Source organism: Hippopotamus amphibius, chromosome 3 (genome assembly GCF_030028045.1).
Source record: "Hippopotamus amphibius kiboko isolate mHipAmp2 chromosome 3, mHipAmp2.hap2, whole genome shotgun sequence".
Taxonomy (NCBI): Eukaryota; Metazoa; Chordata; class Mammalia; order Artiodactyla; family Hippopotamidae; genus Hippopotamus; species Hippopotamus amphibius.
In genome coordinates, this window is record NC_080188.1 from 55,168,521 (window position 1) to 55,187,278 (window position 18,758).

Sequence of the window (18,758 nt, forward strand, 5' to 3'; positions counted from 1 at the left end):
AACCTACCAGCCTAGAATTCTATAGCCAATGAAATTATCCTTCAAAAGTGAAGGAAGAATAAAGAATTTCTCAGACAATCAAAAAATGTTAAATGTATTGTGAGGTGACATGCCATACCAGAAATATTAACAGTTGTTCAGAGAGAAAAAATGATATCGGTCAGAAAATTGTACAGGCATACTGTGTTTTATTACACTTCACAAATTGAGGTTTTTGTTTTGTTTTGTTTGTTTTTTACAAATTGAAGGTTTGTGGTAACCCTGTGTTGTCAGATGATGGTCGGCATCTTTTAGGAATAAAGTATTTTTAAATTAAGGTATGTACACTTTTTTAGACATAATGTTATTGCACACTCAACAGACTACAGTGAAGTATAAATATAACTATTATATGCACCAGGGAACCAAAAAATTGGTATGACTTGCTTTACTGAAATGGTCTGGAATATCTCCAGGGTATGTCTCTTTTTACATAACAAAGAGAAGAAGGATGTCACAGAAGGAATAAATGAAGGTAAAATAAAATTTTTTTATTATCCTTACCTGATCTAAAAGATTGTTTTTAATGTAATGACAGTAATAATGCATTGGGTGATTAAAGTGTCTGAATTAGGAAGATGAAGAACACCCATGTCATAAGGAAATTGTTTTTATAAGACACCCACACTATACCTCAGGAATAAAGTGTTATTTGAAGGCAGAATATTAGTAAAAATCATACGTTCTAGAGCAACCACTAAAAAAATTTTTTAAAAAGTTTAGTTGACAAACAAAGAGAGGAGATAAAAGGAAAACAAGTAAAGTGAAGACAGAAGGGGAGTAGGGAAAACCAAATAAATGCAACAAATAGGAAAGTTATAAACAAGACAGATATTAATCCAACTATATCAAAACTCACTTTAAACGTGACTGGACTAATGCACCAATTAAAAGACAGAATGTCAGAGTGACTTAAAAAACACATCTCAACTATATGGTGTCTATGAGAAAACTGATTCAAAAATAAATAATCAGACTGAAAGTAAAGAGATGGAGAAAGGTACACCATGTTAACTCCAGTCAAAAGAAAGCTGGAGTAAATATATTAATTTCAGACAACAGTCTTTACAACAAGGTAAACAGTAAGGGATAGTTAATTCTCTAAGAAGACTGATAACAGTCCTTAACATGTATAAGCCTAACATGAAAACATGTGGCAAGCACTGATAGAACTGAAGGGAGAAAAAAACAAACCCACTTTGGAGCTGGAGACTTCAACAGCCGTCACACATTAATTGATAGATCAAGTGTGCAGGAAATCAATACAGACACAGTTTACCCAACAATACTATCAAGCAACTGGAACTATAGTTAATAGTTCCAAAACACTCCATTCAACAACAGCAGAATCCACGTTCTTCTTGAACTCACATGGAAATCTCACCAAGACAGATCACATACTGGGCTGTAAACACATCTTAACAAACACAAAAGAATAGAAATCATACAAAATAGTCTATCAGATCACAGTGGAATTAAACAGGAAATCAGTAGCAAAAGGCAGCTGCAAAAGCCCCAAATATCTGGAAATTAAACAACATGAATCTAAATAACATGAGTCAAGAAGTGTCGAGAAATTTTTAAACATTTTAAACTGAATGAAAATATAACTTATCAAAATGCATAAAATGCAGTGAAAGATGTTCATAGAGGAAAATGTGTAGCACTAAATACATGCATTACAAAAGAATAAAGACATAAAAATAGCCTAACCTTCCACCTTAGGAAACTAGAAAAATAAGAGCAATTTAAGCTTAAAGAAAGCAAAAGTAAAAAGAAATAAATTAGGGCAGCAAATCAATGAAATTGAAAACATGAGAACAGAGAAAATCAAAAAAACCAAAGCCTGGTTCTTTGAAACAATGGATAAAATCAGTCTCGGTCTCACTACCATATGACTGGTGCCCCTTTCTTGAGTGCATCTTCCGTACAGCTCCTCAGTTTTCTTCTAAAAAACAAAGCCGCTACCATACCAATTCTCTGATTTAAAACCTCTGCTGATTCCCTATTGCCTAAGAATAAACTGAAGCACTTTAATCTAATATCTAAATTCTTAGACACTCTGGTCCCATTTATATTTCCAGCCTCATCTCTCACTAAGCCACCTGCTTTGAGCGACATTCTGCTGCGCTGACAGTATCTCCCAGCCTTGTTGGGTTCTTTAGCCCTCTGTGTATTTGTGTGTGGTGTTCTCTCTGCCAAGGAAGGCCCCTCTTCCAATTTTCCTAGTAGCTAAGCTCTCAGATCACCTTCTCAGAGACATCTGTCCCAAACCTCTAGGCAGAATTTGTTCTTTTATCCTACCATGGTACTTTACTTACAGGCTCGTATAAAATATTCATCATTAAGATAGACAGTATAGCATCGTGGTTACATAAGCTTTGCAACAAATTGCCTGGATTCAAATCCTAGCTGCACCATTTACCAGCTGTGTAACTTCAGCAGGTCAGTCACCACCCTTGTGCATCAGATTCCTCAAGTGTGAGAAGAGAGTAACTACCAGAACCTACACAAGAGTGGTGTTGCAGTGTAATTCACCAAATGAGGTACTACACAGAAAACACTTTAGGGTAATGTCTGGCACAAGTGCTCAGTAAGCGACAGCTATTTTTACTGCTATTCTGCTGTAACAAATATATACCAATTAGTGGTTATTTACTCCCACTAACTTATCATGTCTTCACTGGTGGGACCCAAATCTTATTTAACTCTGTATCCCTAGTTCACAGTAGGTGGCAGGTAAGTAAATGTTAAAAGACTTACACAGTCACACACCTAGCATAGAGTAGCATCACATTTTATGTGTAGACATTCTGAATTCCGGATATGCTAATTTTACTATTCCTCAAAAACAATTACATATTACATATAAAATTTTTTTAAATTTACAATTTATGTGCCGTGGTTCTCATTGTATACAAAGTCTTCACAGTTCATAAACATCAAAGTTCTTAACCATCTCTAGGAAAAAATTTACACTGACAACCATTTGTTCTTAACTGAAAAGTTACCAAGTTGCTTAACTAAAGATCACTTCTTTCTGCTTAATTATCAGCATCTCTCATTAAATTACGAACTCCCTAAAAGCAGGCTATGCTCTCCAATTCCTTAACGACTAGCTGAGGATTTATAGTACAGAGCAGAAGTGAACAAATGAATGTAGCAGCAATTCCCATAGCTTTAAGTGAAAGTACAACTTTCAAGGCTCTTCACTACCTGGCTCCTAGATGTAACCCTCCTCTTTATTTCACCCATACTTTGTCTCCTGCAGGTCTCCCTGCTGGGCCTTCACAGTTCTGTACCTTCACATACCCTTCCTCCCTCCGATTCTTCTACATTTAGCTCATTACTAATCATCCTTCAAATCTCAGCTCAACTGTCCCTCCTCTAGAAAGCATTCCCTAATCTCTCAGTTTAATAAAGATGTTCCCTTCTTTACAACCCTGTGCATATCTTCATCATAGCATTTCTCACCTTGTGATGTAACTTTTTTTTTTGCCTTTTTCCAACACCAGATAAATAATATGAGATTATGAAAGGCAAAGATCATGTCCAATGCAACTTCTTCCCTCAGTGTCTAACACAGTGCCTGGCAAAAAAGACATAAGCAATACAAGACTAACAAATGAGTAAAAAGTGATCAATAAAAGTTTAGACGATGAATGAATCAGAGACAGCTCAAACCGAAAATAAGTTAAGGTTAATTTAAAATAGGCCAAAGAAAAGGATAACTTTCTCTAAATTCCTTATCTGTTTAAAACAAGAAGACTTAGATGACGACTTTGTTCTTTATGGTATGCTTAAATTCAGTTTTATTACTTGAAAAAAATAATAAACCATTACCATATGACCATTTTTGTTGGGAGGTGGTAAGTACCCCTTGCGGTACCGTTATGGAAAACTGGGATAAATTCAGAAAGTAAGAACTATGAATGTGAATGCAGGGGCAGAAGTGGGGGAAGAAAAAATCACTACTAATAGTTAGGTTTGGTTGGCAAGCAGAGGATGACAAAACAAAAGGCAATAAGTGGAATCCTCCACAGGGAATTGGTGCATCAGCAACAAACTGAAAGGAGGAAGAATATCCAAAACAAGAAGTCAGCTCTCCAGTATCAATACCAAATCATCAGTGAATGAGCTGGAATACATGCTGTGGTCTGGAAGCAATGCAAGGAAAATGACAAATGCTAAAGATTATGCAGAATTATACTAGCAAAACCTCACAAATGAAAAAAAATTATAAAAAATGTCAACAAAAATAATAACGGTAATGAGGGTTTAAGCTGTGAACTCCTAAACTTTTATTTTTATAAAAACATCAACATTTACACATTCAGATAAATTTTGCCCTACCAATTAGTTATCCTAGAAGGTTATATACACATAATGATGCTGACATGGTTCAAAATACTTTAAAAAATTCCTCTTTAAAGACTGCTTTCAAGGCATTTTATAAGCTACATCTAAAACTCAGTGTCATCATATATCATGTTTTACCAAAAATGGAATTACCCAGCTTGCTCATTTGCCTTAGTTTCCAAACTTCCTCCAAATAACTTCTGCAGATTACTAAATATCAAATTCTTTCACAAAGACTGAAAATTCACCACTAATAATCAAAAGAATGCACTGCAGACTCTGCAGCTGACTATGGGGGAAACATTTTAAATAGTTTCTGAGCAATGCTACTGCTGAAACTTAATTTCTTAAGTGTCTGCCTACTATATGCAAGTTGCTGTGGGAGTACCAACTCCAGTTTTGAACCCTCCACAATGTGGCTATATTTTTTCTAAAATTCCAAACAGATCAGGACATTACCTTCCTTAAAAGTGACATAACTGCCTACGATGAGACAGAGTCAAAATACTTTACAAGGTGTAAAAGGCTCCTCAAAATCTGTTGTCCATCTAATTTCAAAGCTTTATCTTCTGCAATATCCACCCTCTCAGCCTTGGCTCACACCATATCACCTAAGTGCTGTTCCTTGAACAGGCCACGCAATTTCAAACCCTTGATGCTTTTCCCACATGGTCTTTCTTCTTCCTGAAATGGCCTACTCAGATATTTTTACTGCCTGGCAACCTATCATGAATAGTTCAGGACCTTATTTAATTTCAAAATAATTTAAACCTAACTCTATAGCAGCAACTTAATCATTGATTCAAAGAAATATTTAACAAGGCACTCTCCACCCCACTTGAATCTCTCTCTGCTCCAGCCACGTAGCTCTACTTTCAGTAGCTTACAGTCACCATGTCCTCGTAAGATATTAATTTGAAAAACAAAAACAAACAAAAAACACAACTACACACAAAAACACACAAGACCTTATCAAAACTAAAGACTTCTGTACATGAAGAATTAACAGAAAACACAATCCACAAATTGGGAACAAAATATTTGCAACACCTCTAAATAACAAGAAAAGCATCAGATCCAAAATATGTAAAGAATGGCTACAAATCAATGAGAGAAAGGCAAACCATCCAGTAAAAAAATGGACAAAAGACAAACAGGCATTTCACAAAAAAGGAAAATAAATCAAAGGCTGTATAACCTCATCAGTAATTAAGGGAGCCGGAAATTAACATACAATTTTCTCTCTGCTCTTTGCTCCTTGTTGTAAGAAGGTTTGTTCATTTACTCTGTATGTCTGACCCACCCTAAATCCACAAATACTCATTCTCATCCCCTAGAAAAACATGCACTTAATATCCACGTCAAGCGTCTCCACAAGGGTTATGTTAATAGTCAACAGTCAATAACCTAGTCTGACCCCCTATAAGGGTATTTCTCAACCTACCCCAGGTATAGTAAAAACATCTTAAGATTTATGGAGGGTATTTCTAGTGAACAGGAAGTTCTTCTACCATTCCTTGAAAATGAACCTAGTGTGAGGTCACTGACCTATGTTTCTTATATTCAACTTTCTAGTATTTGCCACAGTAGCTGAAACATTGAAGATAAATTAATAAATGTATTATGGACAGCTGGATGAACAGTTAGATGAATGGAGTGAGGCAGGAAATCTTCCTGCTGATATCTTATTTGTTAACTTTTCTAGAAACTCCTTTATTATAATTATTTTAAATACTCTTAATTCACTTAATAGATGTATATGAATGAAAACAGTAAGGAAACTTATGAGATCTTTAAAGAAACATGCTATAAAATATCAAAGGTGGTACGGATATAAATCTTAAGGACAAAAAAATTACATGTTACCAGATACAACCCTTTGCTGATCAGAGTGTTATTGCTTGCTTACCATTTTGGCATTAGATTTTCTACACATGAAATACAAAAACGTCTCACAGCTGAGGGGTACAGGTGCATTCTCACTAAAGGGGCTGAGGGATGGGGGCTGGAGACTGAAAAGGCTGAAAAGAAAGGAGGGGAGAAAAGAGTAAGAAAGCTACACTTCTCTATTTTTCCACCACAGCAAAACATAAGAATGATCACCACAAATAGCCATGTCCTAATTACATCATTTCACTGTTGATCACATGTAGCCTATTTTAAAAAATGCCTTTGGGGAAGAATGAGAGGAGAAATGCTATTCTTATCAGTTTGTTATTTAATAGATCTTATAAGTCCATCTGAAATATTAACAATAATATTTAAAACATACTGTCTTTTATTCTTGGGAAGTAAGTTACTAAAGTGAATAATTTTGCATAGTACAACCCAGTTTACCATATTTTTCTTACATCAGTAGCAGTCTCATCCTCCTCTTAGAAGGAATGCCATGTAATAAAATACATAAAATACTACCTTGAATAAACTGACCCCCTGACACTGAGGAGATGGCTACTTCCTAGGTTTATTTATGTATTTTATTTACTTAAAACACTCTATAATAAAGCCAAACTCTCATTACTTTGGGAAACAATCTAAAAAAGCATAGATTTTTCTTTCAGGACTGGAGCACACTAGCTATCCTTCTCATTCTGCTCCTTTTATATTTCACAGTTAACTTCTCAACTAGAGCTGGGGGACAAGGGTAAAGGCTTACAAGCAAAATCTCCTATTTCAGATATTTGCTAGCAGATTTAGCAGTGGAGGTTAAAATTAAATACATCATCTAGTTATCTTATTTCAAATGTCTAGGCTTTTGAGTCCAAAAGCCTAAACAGAAAATTTGCTTAAACAGAAAACATATGCTGTAAGAAATAAAATTTTCTATATATAAAGAGTATAAAGTTTCATTTTGTTAAGCACCTTCCCCCTACAAAGCACATATAGCATTCTAAAAATTACAATTTGTATTAAGCAAAATTTACTAGGCAGGGAAAAGCAGCAGGTAAAGACTTGAGATTCAAGAAAAGATAGATTATTTTTCATGTTTATTTTTCTTTTTGAAATTACATTCAGGAAAGTTATCCTATGGTCAAAGCTGAGTCATCCCAAGACATTTCAGTTACTTTTGATTTATGTATACATTAATGTTCCTAGTAGAACATATACTAATTCATTCAAAAATACTGAAAGTTAAACCAACTTTGATTACTTGAAATATTTGTACTGGCTTTTCAAAATAACAATTCCTACAATGAAACTTGCTATTATCTACGCAGATTTTTAAAAAACTTCACTTATCTTTGATTTCTGAATGATTAAAAAAATTTTATACTATTTAATATACTCTCAAACATCAGACAAGATAACAACTCATTTAATTTCATATCCAGACTGCTCCTAAAAAGCAAAATTTAACACTTTAAACAAAATGGGAAAAAAAGAGACCCATTAAACAATTATATTTAATTATATTTTCAGGAGGATTTTAAATTGGAATACAGTAATATTTAAAGAAATTGATCAAGAATTTTCAATACATATGTTTCAAGGATCATAATAGTTACTAGTTAGATTGTTAAACATAACATAAATGTCTTTAAGGAAGATAAGAGAACAATGAAATTTCATGAAGCTTGAAAATTAAATCGTATAATTCTAAATTTCAAAGACAGTCCTCTACCGAACCAAGGTAATAAAAACCAGTGGCTGACTGACATAAGAACAAACAAACCAAAGTGCAGATGACAGAGCTCAGAAACAGATCCTCCTATGTACTGGGAACCTAACAGATGATAAAGGTCACAGGAAAAGAGTGTGATTGTTATGTAGATGGTATTGGGAAAGTGACAAACTCTTAGAATAAAATAAACTAGACTCATACGTACAGCCATACACAAAGATGGGTATAACTTAAAACTACAAAGTTAAGAGAAGAAAATATATGAGGATATCTTTATGAATCATGCAAAATTTTCTTAAGCATAAATTCAGAGCTGCATGCCATAAACAAAAATAAAATGAATGTTATTACATCAAAATTAAATATTTTGGCTCAGTAAAGAACATTGTTCACCAAACACTAAGAGAGCTAACACATGAGAGAAGATATATGAAATGTCTAAAACTGAAGGGGTTATAATTTAGAATTTACAAGGAATTCCCAAATCAGTAAGAAAAATATGGCAATTTTAAAAGATATGAACAAGCAAACTGGAAGGCCATCAAACATAACAACAGATATTTTAATTTACTCGATAATCAAAGAAATGCAGACTAAAATAAGGAAATGCCACTTTATACTTATTAGGTTAGCAACAAGCAGAAAGCTGGAAAACAGCCTGTGTTCTCAGAGATGTGGACAGGACCCACATATATGACTGACAGGAAAACAGAAAGAGGATCTAAAGGGCAGTGTGCATTACTCAGTATTGCATTCTGCTCCACAGCATATACCTGGAGAAATTCTTCACGGTGACAACTTGTAAATGGCTGTTTACTGAACTGTTATTTGTGGTGACTGGAGACTTGGGGGCTATTTGGAGGTCCGTATTACTGCCTATCACTAACAAACTGAGTAAGTAAAACAGGGTTGATGGACAACCATTTGCATTCATTTAAAAGTATATATTTCACATGAATGCATGTTAAAAACATACGAATGAATGAAAGGAACTAAGAAATAGGATGAAATATATATTACATACCAGTTCTTGAACATTAGATATACATGCGAAACAAATACTTTGCAAGAACGCATATGAATGAAGGGCAACACTAAACGCTTCAGAAGGGCTGTGCCTGTCCCTCACTAAATGTACAGCTCTTTAAAGGAAATAATTACCTTGCAGTACTTTTGAATTTAGTTAAACTAAGCCCAACAGTGTTTTATATAAGAACTACATATTTATATTAGACGATTAAAATTTCTTAAATAACAACTATTTCATCTCTTGAATGACTCTCAATGAAACCATATTTAAATCAGATAGAAGTAGGTATTTTTTTATAAAGTGATTCTTAGCTATTCCTTATTTCAGCCTTTCTATTCCTCTGACATTAAAAAATTTCCTTAAAGGAAACTTTATCTGCTCCATAGGCAATAAGAAAAAAACTGGTATCTGTAGGAATATTTGGCTGAATGTTTTCTGTCTTTTTGTTTTAACATTTGTGACTATTAGAATGGTACAAACAAAACAGAGTCTGAATAGACTCCTTCACCCTCCTGGGGAGGAGGGAACATCTCTCTTGGTTGGCCAGTGATGATAACTTGCCACGTATGATAAACGATAAGGAAATAGGACCCGACTCAGAGAGGGACAAGCAAAACCAGTCAATTTCCCTCAGATCTAGAAAGATTTCCACTATCAGAGGAAAAGGGAAATAAAACTGGGTTCTTTATTATGTCAAAGTAAATTGTGCAGTTTTTAATAACAAAATGAATCTGAGCTTCCAGTCCTCAGAGAAACCTACCCATGGTTTCCATCAACAGAAAGTCGCACTGGGAATACCAACATGGTTCTGTAGTATTTGACAACTTAGATTTGGCTTTAATAAAAGAAAGCAACTTTCAATTAGTATTCTGGAGTCATTACAACTTTGGCATAATCTGCCATTCTTTCTACGGAAGTATGGTTAAGGATGATGACTTCTGCATTATAATATTTCAAATCAACAGTAAAGTATAAAATGTCAGCCACTGTTGCTCTATGTGGATCTCTGGGATACAGTGGTGAACATCAACAAAAACTAGCATATATAACATTTACCATTTGTTATGAAATGACAACTGTCTTAGGATATCTGATTTCATGGAGCTGACAGTCTATGGTGTGATACAGGTACTGCATGTTATACCAGGGAAGCATAAGACATTAGGGGAAAAAAAGTACAGCAGGGAAACCTAATCTAGCTGCAGAGTGGCAGGGCTGTGAGGAGAAGAGTATCAGGGAAGATGAAGTATATTTTTTGAAGATTTTCAACAACAGAAGAAAACAAATAACTGCACTGCCTGTCCAAAGGCTATTCTAGCCAATCAGGTTTTTGCAGCTTTGTTCTCTGCATGTTAATTCTTCACACGCAAACTTTTCTACACATGAGTTGTAATCAGTTTTTCCAAGTGGAAAACACCAGCCATTCTGCCCCTGAATCATTTTAAGAGTCTAAAGGAACAGCATCAGCAATTAGCAGCCAGGGCTGGAGTTAACCCCTAAGGAACTCTTGTTTTCTGCCTCTGCATCAGTTTTTGTCAAGGAAATCCAGAGTTAAGATCCATAGCCAAGTACAATGATAGTTATTTTCATAGAAATGTATTCACTTACTTCCTACCACAAGTGGTACAATGCCTATAGATTAAGAAACTGAAGTTCGGAGAGGTTAAAGCAACTTGCCAAAAAAAAAAAAAAAAAAAATCCAATAACCACTGTTACGTGAAATTTGAATTCAAGACACATAACTTGAAGGCCAGTGCTCTTCCTATTAAACGGAAACTGTCTCTTCGTCTTTATGAAATAATTTTACTTATGAAAGCAACTATGATTTTATTTTCTAACTATTCCTAGCAATGATAGTACTATTTGTTCTTCTCTAAAAACATTTGGACAAAATTAATCCAAGTATTTTTGTCCCCAAGAAGTTAAAAAAAGACAAACAAAACCCATGTTTACTCTGTGTATCTCCCACGAAGGGTGTAACCAGACTGGCAACAGGAAATATGATTCATGAGTAATACCTTGGCTGAGAGTTCTTAGTATCTTAACACGCATCTGACAGATCAAGGAAATGTTACATACACCTAACTACATTTTCTTTTCCTTCAAATTTCCTGTTCTCTTCAGTTCAAGTCTTTCCCAATGCTCACACCATGCACTCAACCACATAATCCTAAATATGGAATAATATTCAGAAACAGTAAGGAAATAATTTTCTCGCAGAATGCATCCAAGTGAATTACAAATAAAAATATACTGCTAGCAATTAAATACAACAATGTATTATGTAATTTAACATGTTCTGAGCAATTTTTTCCATTAAAGAAAAAAAAATGAGCTAATAACCTTAGGAAAAATGTACTCCAACAACAGAAACTATTCATCTTATTCTTCTATGAATAAAATGTACTTTTATCTTTATAAAATGATTACTTTTGATTTAAAGAGAAATTCAGGTTTCATGGAATATCTTCCCTCCATATTCACTATAAATGTAAATGTCAACTATTTCTGCCTCTGCTGTTCCTTACCTTGTTCTTAGGCTAAGTAGTGTGGTGGATCCAGCTCATACCAGCTTGCGAAAGCTCATGGCCAAATTTTCAGAAACTGTAGAGAGCCAGCTGTCAAACCTTAATACCCTGAAACCAGCCATGGTGAGTACATTTATACCAAAGAAATCAACAAACACTAAAAATGGGGGTTTCTTGGGGTCTTTTCCTGAACAGCTGGTTGATAAACATTTATCAGCACACTAGTGTGCTCAGGCCTCACGAGCACATTTTATTTTATTTACTTACATTTTATTTACTTCATTATGTCTCTTCTTTCTCTCTTCAAACTCTGACTTTGTGCTTCTATTTATTTGTTTTTCCAAGGTCTACCCTTGAAAATATTTAGACTTAACCTCAAAGAGTTAGAATATTATGACTAAGGATCTAAATTAAAAATATTCTTTTACCAAAATATTCTCACAGAAAATGTTTCCCTGAATCCTTATCTGATTGCCCTGATTTAGCATACTCTGCTACTTTAAAGGCAAAGTCTATTCCTGTGAGGTTGCTAAGAGTAAATTTTTATTCCGATATGAATATTTTGCTTAGAGCTTATACATATGTTCCTCACAAAACATAAATGTATATAATATCAATACTAAAATTTCTAGTCTTTTGTCTACGAAAGTAATAAATTATACAGTGCGGGAACATCACAGAACTTCTGCATTAAGTATAAATCAATATTACGCCAAAAAAAAAGAGGATAAAGTCTGTCAGTCTGCTTTTACTGAAGAAGAAACGAAGCAAGAGATTGTAACTTCTGTAAAGGCATTGAGAGCTGAATTAGGCAGAATGTTTACATTATAGAGGCTGTAAAGCAAAGAGCAGGGTTTTCACAGACTCCTATGCAAATAGATTCTTGCTGCAATTTAGGTTTAGCCAATCAAAACTACTTGCCCAAATTCTGAAAGGCAGAAGTGAAGCAGAAACCACACTCTTGCTGACATTTACAATTTTAAGCTACAGAGATTTCAGTATTCAGTAATTACCCTCCTGATTGCTGGGAGGCAGGGTGTGACACACGCATATGGCTGCCCACAATACTGTGTGCATTCTAGAGTAGGGGTTGGCAAGCTTTTTCTTTAAGGGCTAGATAATAAGTATTTTGCCATGCGGTTTCTGTTGCCTTTGTAGTGTGAAAGCAACCACAGACAACAGGTAAATCAAAAAGTATGGCTGTGTTCTAATTAAACTTTATGTATGGATACTGAAATCTGAATTTCATAAAATTCTTAGGTGCCATAAAGAAATTATTCAACCCTTGTGTACTGCTGGTGGGAATGTAAGCTGGTGCAGCCACTATGGAAACAGTATGGAGGTGCCTCAAAAAATTAAAAATGGAGCTACCACATGATTTTCAGCAATTCCACTCCTGAGTATTTATCTGAATAAAATTAAAATGCTAACTAAACACTAACACTATCTAAAGATATATACACCCCCATGTTCACTGCAGCGTTATATACAACTAAGATATGAGAACAACCAAAGTGTCCACTGACGAATGGAAGAAGAAAATGTGTATACATACACAATGGAATATTATTAAGCCATTAAAAAAAAAAATGGAAATCTTGCCATTTGCGATAACATGGGTGGGCCTTAAGGGCATATGCTAAGTCAAATAAATCAGACAGAGAAAGACAAATGCCATATGATCTCACTTATATGTGGCATCTAAAAAAAAAAATCAGTCTCATGGGTACAGAGAATAGATTGGTGGTTGCCAGAGGTGGGGGGGGGGGGTGGGGGGGGGGAGAAGGAGTGGGCAAGTGGGTGAAGAGAATCAAAAGGTACAAACTGCCAGTTATAAAATGAATAAGTCATGAGGATGTAATGAACAGCACGGCAACCATACTTACTTATACTGTATTACACATTTGAAAGTTGCTAAGAAAGTAAATCTTTGAAGTTCTCATCAGAAGAAAAAAAATATAACTGTATGGTGATGGATGTTAACTAGACTTATTGTAAGGATCATTTTGTAACATATACAAATATTGAATCATTATGCTGTACACCTAAAACTAATAAAATGCTGGATGTCAGTTATACCTCAATAATAATTAGTTTTAGAACCCCATTATTTTTTTTTCATTTTTTCAACGATTTAAAAAGGCAAAATTCATTCTTTTTTTTTTTAATTTTATTTACTTATTCATGGCTGTATTGGGTCTTTGTTGCCGCACATGGGCTTTCTTCAGTTGCCGTGAGTGGGGGCTACTCTTCGTTGCAGTACACGGGCTTCTCGTTACAGTGGCTTCTCTTGCTGTGAAGCATGGGCTCTAGGTGTGTGGGCTTCAGTAATTGTGGCACATGAGCTCAGTAGCTGTGGCTCGAGGGCTCTAGAGTGCAGGCTTCAGCAGTTATGGTGCGCAGCCTTAGTTGCTCTGCGGCACATGGGATCTTCCCGGACCAAGGACTGAACCCGTGTCCCCTGCATTGGCAGGCAGATTCTTAACCACTGTGCCACCAGGGAAGTCTCACAAAAATCATTCTTAACTGAAGGGACACACATAAATCGTTGAAGCCAGATTCTGCCTTTTGGCCATAGTTTGCTAAAACCCTTGCAACCATACCCTGACGCATAGAGAAAGTAGCAGCTACCTTGATGGCCCAGCTCTGTGGTATTGTCCTGGGAGATGTCTGTAAAAGATCAACCATGAGCCTAAAATCTGTTTCTTAAGCCGTTTCTATCCCTTCCTAAACCACGAATACCCTGCAGTAAGTATCGCCCTGCTTAAACTGGCTAGAATAGATTCTGTTCTCTGCAACTAAATCTTGACTGATTCATAGTGCTACTATATATTCTTTAATATCAAGTATCCAGTGTTTAAATGTTCAATTATTTTATAAATGTCATTATTTTTGTAGTTATTTTATATGAATCAGGATCAAAATAAGGACCGATTACTGCTATTGGCTGATGATGTCCTTTAAGCTTCTCAACATGGGATTCCTCAGTTTGTACAGGGTACATACTGTTGCCTGCTGGAAGACCTGTGTGCTCATTTATTAAGCAACCACTATGTGCCAGGCAGTGTTCTAGATGCTTGGAATAGAGAGGGGGAATATACGCATAGTAACAAGTTTCTGTCCTTTGGGAGCTCAGATTCTAGTCAAGGAGAGAAAAAAATCAATAATAAAGCTGGTGGTGATTCCTACGAAGAAAAACTAAGTAAGCTTTGAGAATAGAATGTTCCCAGGTTGCTTGTTTGAGTCTGCACACTCAAGGAATGCTTTTCTAAGGAGCTAATACCAGAACAGAAACTTGAATGAGTGAAGGAGTAATCCATAAGAATTTCTAGGGGAAGAATTTTCCAGGCTGAGGGACAAGCAAAATCAAAGACTGGAGGGAAGAACGTGCTTAGCATGGTTGGATAATTATAATGAAGCCAGTAAGGCTAAAGCAGAGAGTGAGAGAGGGAAAGTGTTAAGCTGTGTATTGTCTGCATTGTGATTCAGTGTTTACTTCTCTTGGGCTGCTTTGAATCAACTCATAACAAGGCGACAGCTCTGTATACTACCTCCTCCACCTGCTGCATCTTCCCACTGTTTTCAGCATAAAAAGTGCATCTGTGTCTTTTCCTGCAGCCTCACCTGGCCTGCCACTGTGTAGTCCCTATGCCACCTACTTTGGGAGAGCTCTGGGCCATGTTTAAAATGTTTGCACACTTCCTCAATTTGTTCTGAAGTTTACAGCTCTTCTTGCATTCTGAGGCTTGGGATTGTGGCTTTCTCCTCATTTCACTGAAGTTAAACGATTTCTGCCCTATTCTCCATCCTTTCTTCGTTATGTACAGTTAGCATCAGGAAGGAGAACAAAATACAAATGCTTTTACTCAACTATCTTTAAATGGAAATCCTTTATTTTAACTACTGTAGATAAATTTAGACATCCACTAAGACTAAGTACATCTATAGATGGGCAGAACTTAAATTTCTCAATCCTACATTTTCCTATTTGAAAATCTGAGAAGTTATAAACCACTGAGATCTATAAACTGATAACTCTTGTTTTAAAACATTAGCACAGAGGCAATTTTAAATATATATTAAAGTACTTAAAAGGAATATAAAATTGTGAACCATGGTAAATTTCTACTATGATACTTACATTCAAGCTAAGAAATGATAAAAGGCAAATAAAGGGGTATCAACAACCAAATGAATATGCAGTGAAAGAGAATAAGTAAACGTTGAAACAACAGAATATATGTTAAGTAAATAAAGCATTATTACTTTCAAGAACATAAGCTCTGGTTATGTTAATAAAGGCTTACTTTGCTTTCTGATTTAAATCATCAAAATGTCTTGTACTTACCATAATTCGATTTGCATAAAAAGTATTCTTCCAAATATCTAAAGGTACTTTAAAAGTGCCAGCTCTTTTAAATAGGTAAACATCTTCCTCAACCTCAGTTATTCATCTTAGTAAATCCTTTCTTCATAAATGTACAGTTTAGTTTAGCTCTTACTAAGTTATTAAAAACACTGAATTAGTGAGTTCAAGTGATTATAAACAGTACAAAATTTTGTACGCGTTAACTTTTATTTCTGTGTTCATTTTTAACACTTCTTATATCCAGGTACCCTGCTAAGCGCCAGTAATAGAAAGATAAACAGATCACATTCTACCCTCTAGGGGCTCATAGTTAAGTTAAAAAATATCATAGAAGTAATGTGATTGCTATAATAAACCATAAGCGAACAAGATGCTATAAGAACACAAAGGAAGAAGCATTTAACAATCAACAGAGAAGATGACATTTGAACTTAGTACTGGAAACTGAATACGCATTCATTCAGCTGACAAATAGGCCTGACCTTATTTCTAGCAAATAGTCCACATGTATCCTGAAGAGAAGGCACAAGACATGCCGATGGGTTCTTCTAGTAGGTTAGCAGAGATGGAGCACAGGGTGAATGGGGCGAAAAGCTGGAGATGAGGTTTGCACAGAATAGGTAGACATGGCAGATCATAAAAGGCCTTTCATACCAGGGTAACAATAAATGTCCATTAAGCAGGAGAGCAACATATGCTGAGAAGATATTTCTAAGCATAGTGTGAAGTGTGAAATGGGTATTTTAACGATCCCTCAGTGATAAAAGCAGCGCCAGTGGAGGTAGGGGTGAGGAGCAATGGTATGGGAAAATGTCACCAATATAGGATTAACAATCTGGGAATGAGATGTCTTTCAGGATCAAATAGAACAGACAAAGAGGAATAAGATTTCCAGCCTGAGGTACTGGAAGAATGGCAGTGTCATCAGCTAAGTAAGGAAACGGAGTAAAGGAATAAGAACTAATAGGACAGATAAAGAGAGACAAATCTGGCTATGGTGAAATAAAAGAGCCATGGGAAAATGTAAAGCAAAATAAAAACCCAGGACTTGTGCACAGGAGAGGAAAAAGCAGATACATACCTAAATAATGCATCCAAAACCAGAGGTAATGTATCGTAAAACAACTATACCCCAATAAAATGAATAAGATAAATCATAAAAGAGATAATATACCGAACAATAAGCAGAGATCTTCAATTTAAATGATTGTGATGTTATTTTCTATTCTCCAAATAGAAAAAACTATAAGCATATTTGCAAAACTTTAAAAAGAAAACATTTTTATGTATTGAAAAAGATTTTCTGAAATTTAATATATGCCTGGGGTTAAATAAATACCACAAAGAAGATACAGTAAAAGTAAATATCCCACAACTGGGCCCCAGTTGACCTTCCCAGAATCAATCATTGTTTTTAATTTCGTGAATATCTTTGCAAAGCTACGTTACATGTGTATAAGCACAAAGATGTATATATAATAGTATGCTCCTTTAAATAGCCTATTAAAAATAAATAATATGAGAAGATACATTTGTATTTCCTAAACATGATATTATATTAATCAAATTTATAATGGTAGCACTAATACTCTAGTCAATTAAAAAAGGCATTTCTACTCACAAGTAATGTGCAATCTTAATTTACCAGTAAACTTAATGGTAGTAAAGATTAACAACAAAACCCCACTAATTTCTCTTTCCGTACACTGACCTTCAGGGAATTCCTTGGATAACAGGTTCTGAATGTGTGAGCACAATAAGGCCCATTCCCCTGACGGTATTTTTACTCAAGACTTGAAATCTGGGCTCCAACTGGAAAGAGGGGGGGGAAAAGATTATGAATTAGTCTCTAATTCAGAATATTTTACTTGACATGGCTAGCCCAGGTCCACGAATTATCTTATACCTGAGGGATTTTCAACATTGGTTGGACATCGTAATCAACTAGGGGTCTCAAAAGAAGATTCAGATGCCCAGGACCCACACCATTCAAATCAAAATCTCTGGGGCTGGAGCCCAGGCACTGCTTTCACAGGTTCCCCAGTGGATTCTAACGTGCACCCAGGGTCGAGCACCACTGACACAGAAATGCAAGATCATATTTTATGGAAGCCACCCTTGACCTTTTTATCTTGTTAGTAAATAACATTCAAGTATGGGAAATGTACGTTTAAAACTCTTGGGCAAAGGTGCCCTAAATCATCAGAGCGTTCCTAATACAGGACAAAGTGACACAGGAAATCTCACAGTGCAGCACTCAGCAGAGCTTCACCTCACATTCTCTGGACAAGCCTAATCACCCAGGACAAACCTGCTCTGGATAACTGCATTATGGAAGAAACAGGATCAAACCGTGGAAATGCTTTTAAATCTCTCTGATTTACAAAGAAGTTACACACTTAGAGACAACCAAACGTAGAAAGTTTAATAAATGAACAGACAGAGATAGCGACTACTGCTTGACTACAAAAAATCAGAAGCAAAGTGAACCAATTAGACTTCCAAGAAGTAACATCTCTTTTACAGGATTCTAACCTAGGGGACATGGAAGAGCTTAAGCCTGTGATGTCCAATATAGTGGGTAACTAGCTGTATTTTATAATAGTTACCTCCTATAAAAAGCATATATAAACAGTAGCACTTCCCACACAGAGACACAACCGTTCAACCAACGCATCAAGACTACGATTAGTACCAAGTGTTCTTCTACCTCTTTGATGTTGACATGGTTCCAGGGCTTCACTGCTTTTTCAGAAGAGCGTAACTAATTGTAAACCATAACCAGAAAGATATATCTCCTTTGTTTTATTC

General features: G+C 35.5%; 1 protein-coding gene across 4 annotated transcripts in view; it reads right to left on the bottom strand.

Moving 5' to 3' along the window:
- WDFY3 (WD repeat and FYVE domain containing 3) overlaps positions 1 to 18,758 on the bottom strand; it is a 250,654-nt gene that overhangs the window by 173,536 nt on the left and 58,360 nt on the right. The window contains exons 1-3 of one of the 4 annotated variants that reach the window (XM_057728823.1): positions 17,659 to 17,759; positions 6,308 to 6,419; positions 3,514 to 3,628 (exon numbers count right to left, since the gene is read on the bottom strand). The exons of 1 other annotated variant lie outside the window; for it this stretch is intronic. The gene's annotated coding sequence lies outside the window, so the exon portion shown is untranslated. Of the gene's footprint in view, positions 1 to 3,513; positions 3,629 to 6,307; positions 6,420 to 17,658; positions 17,760 to 18,758 lie in introns of those variants that run through there. 2 more of the 4 variants (XM_057728824.1, XM_057728822.1) reach the window with 2 other exon arrangements.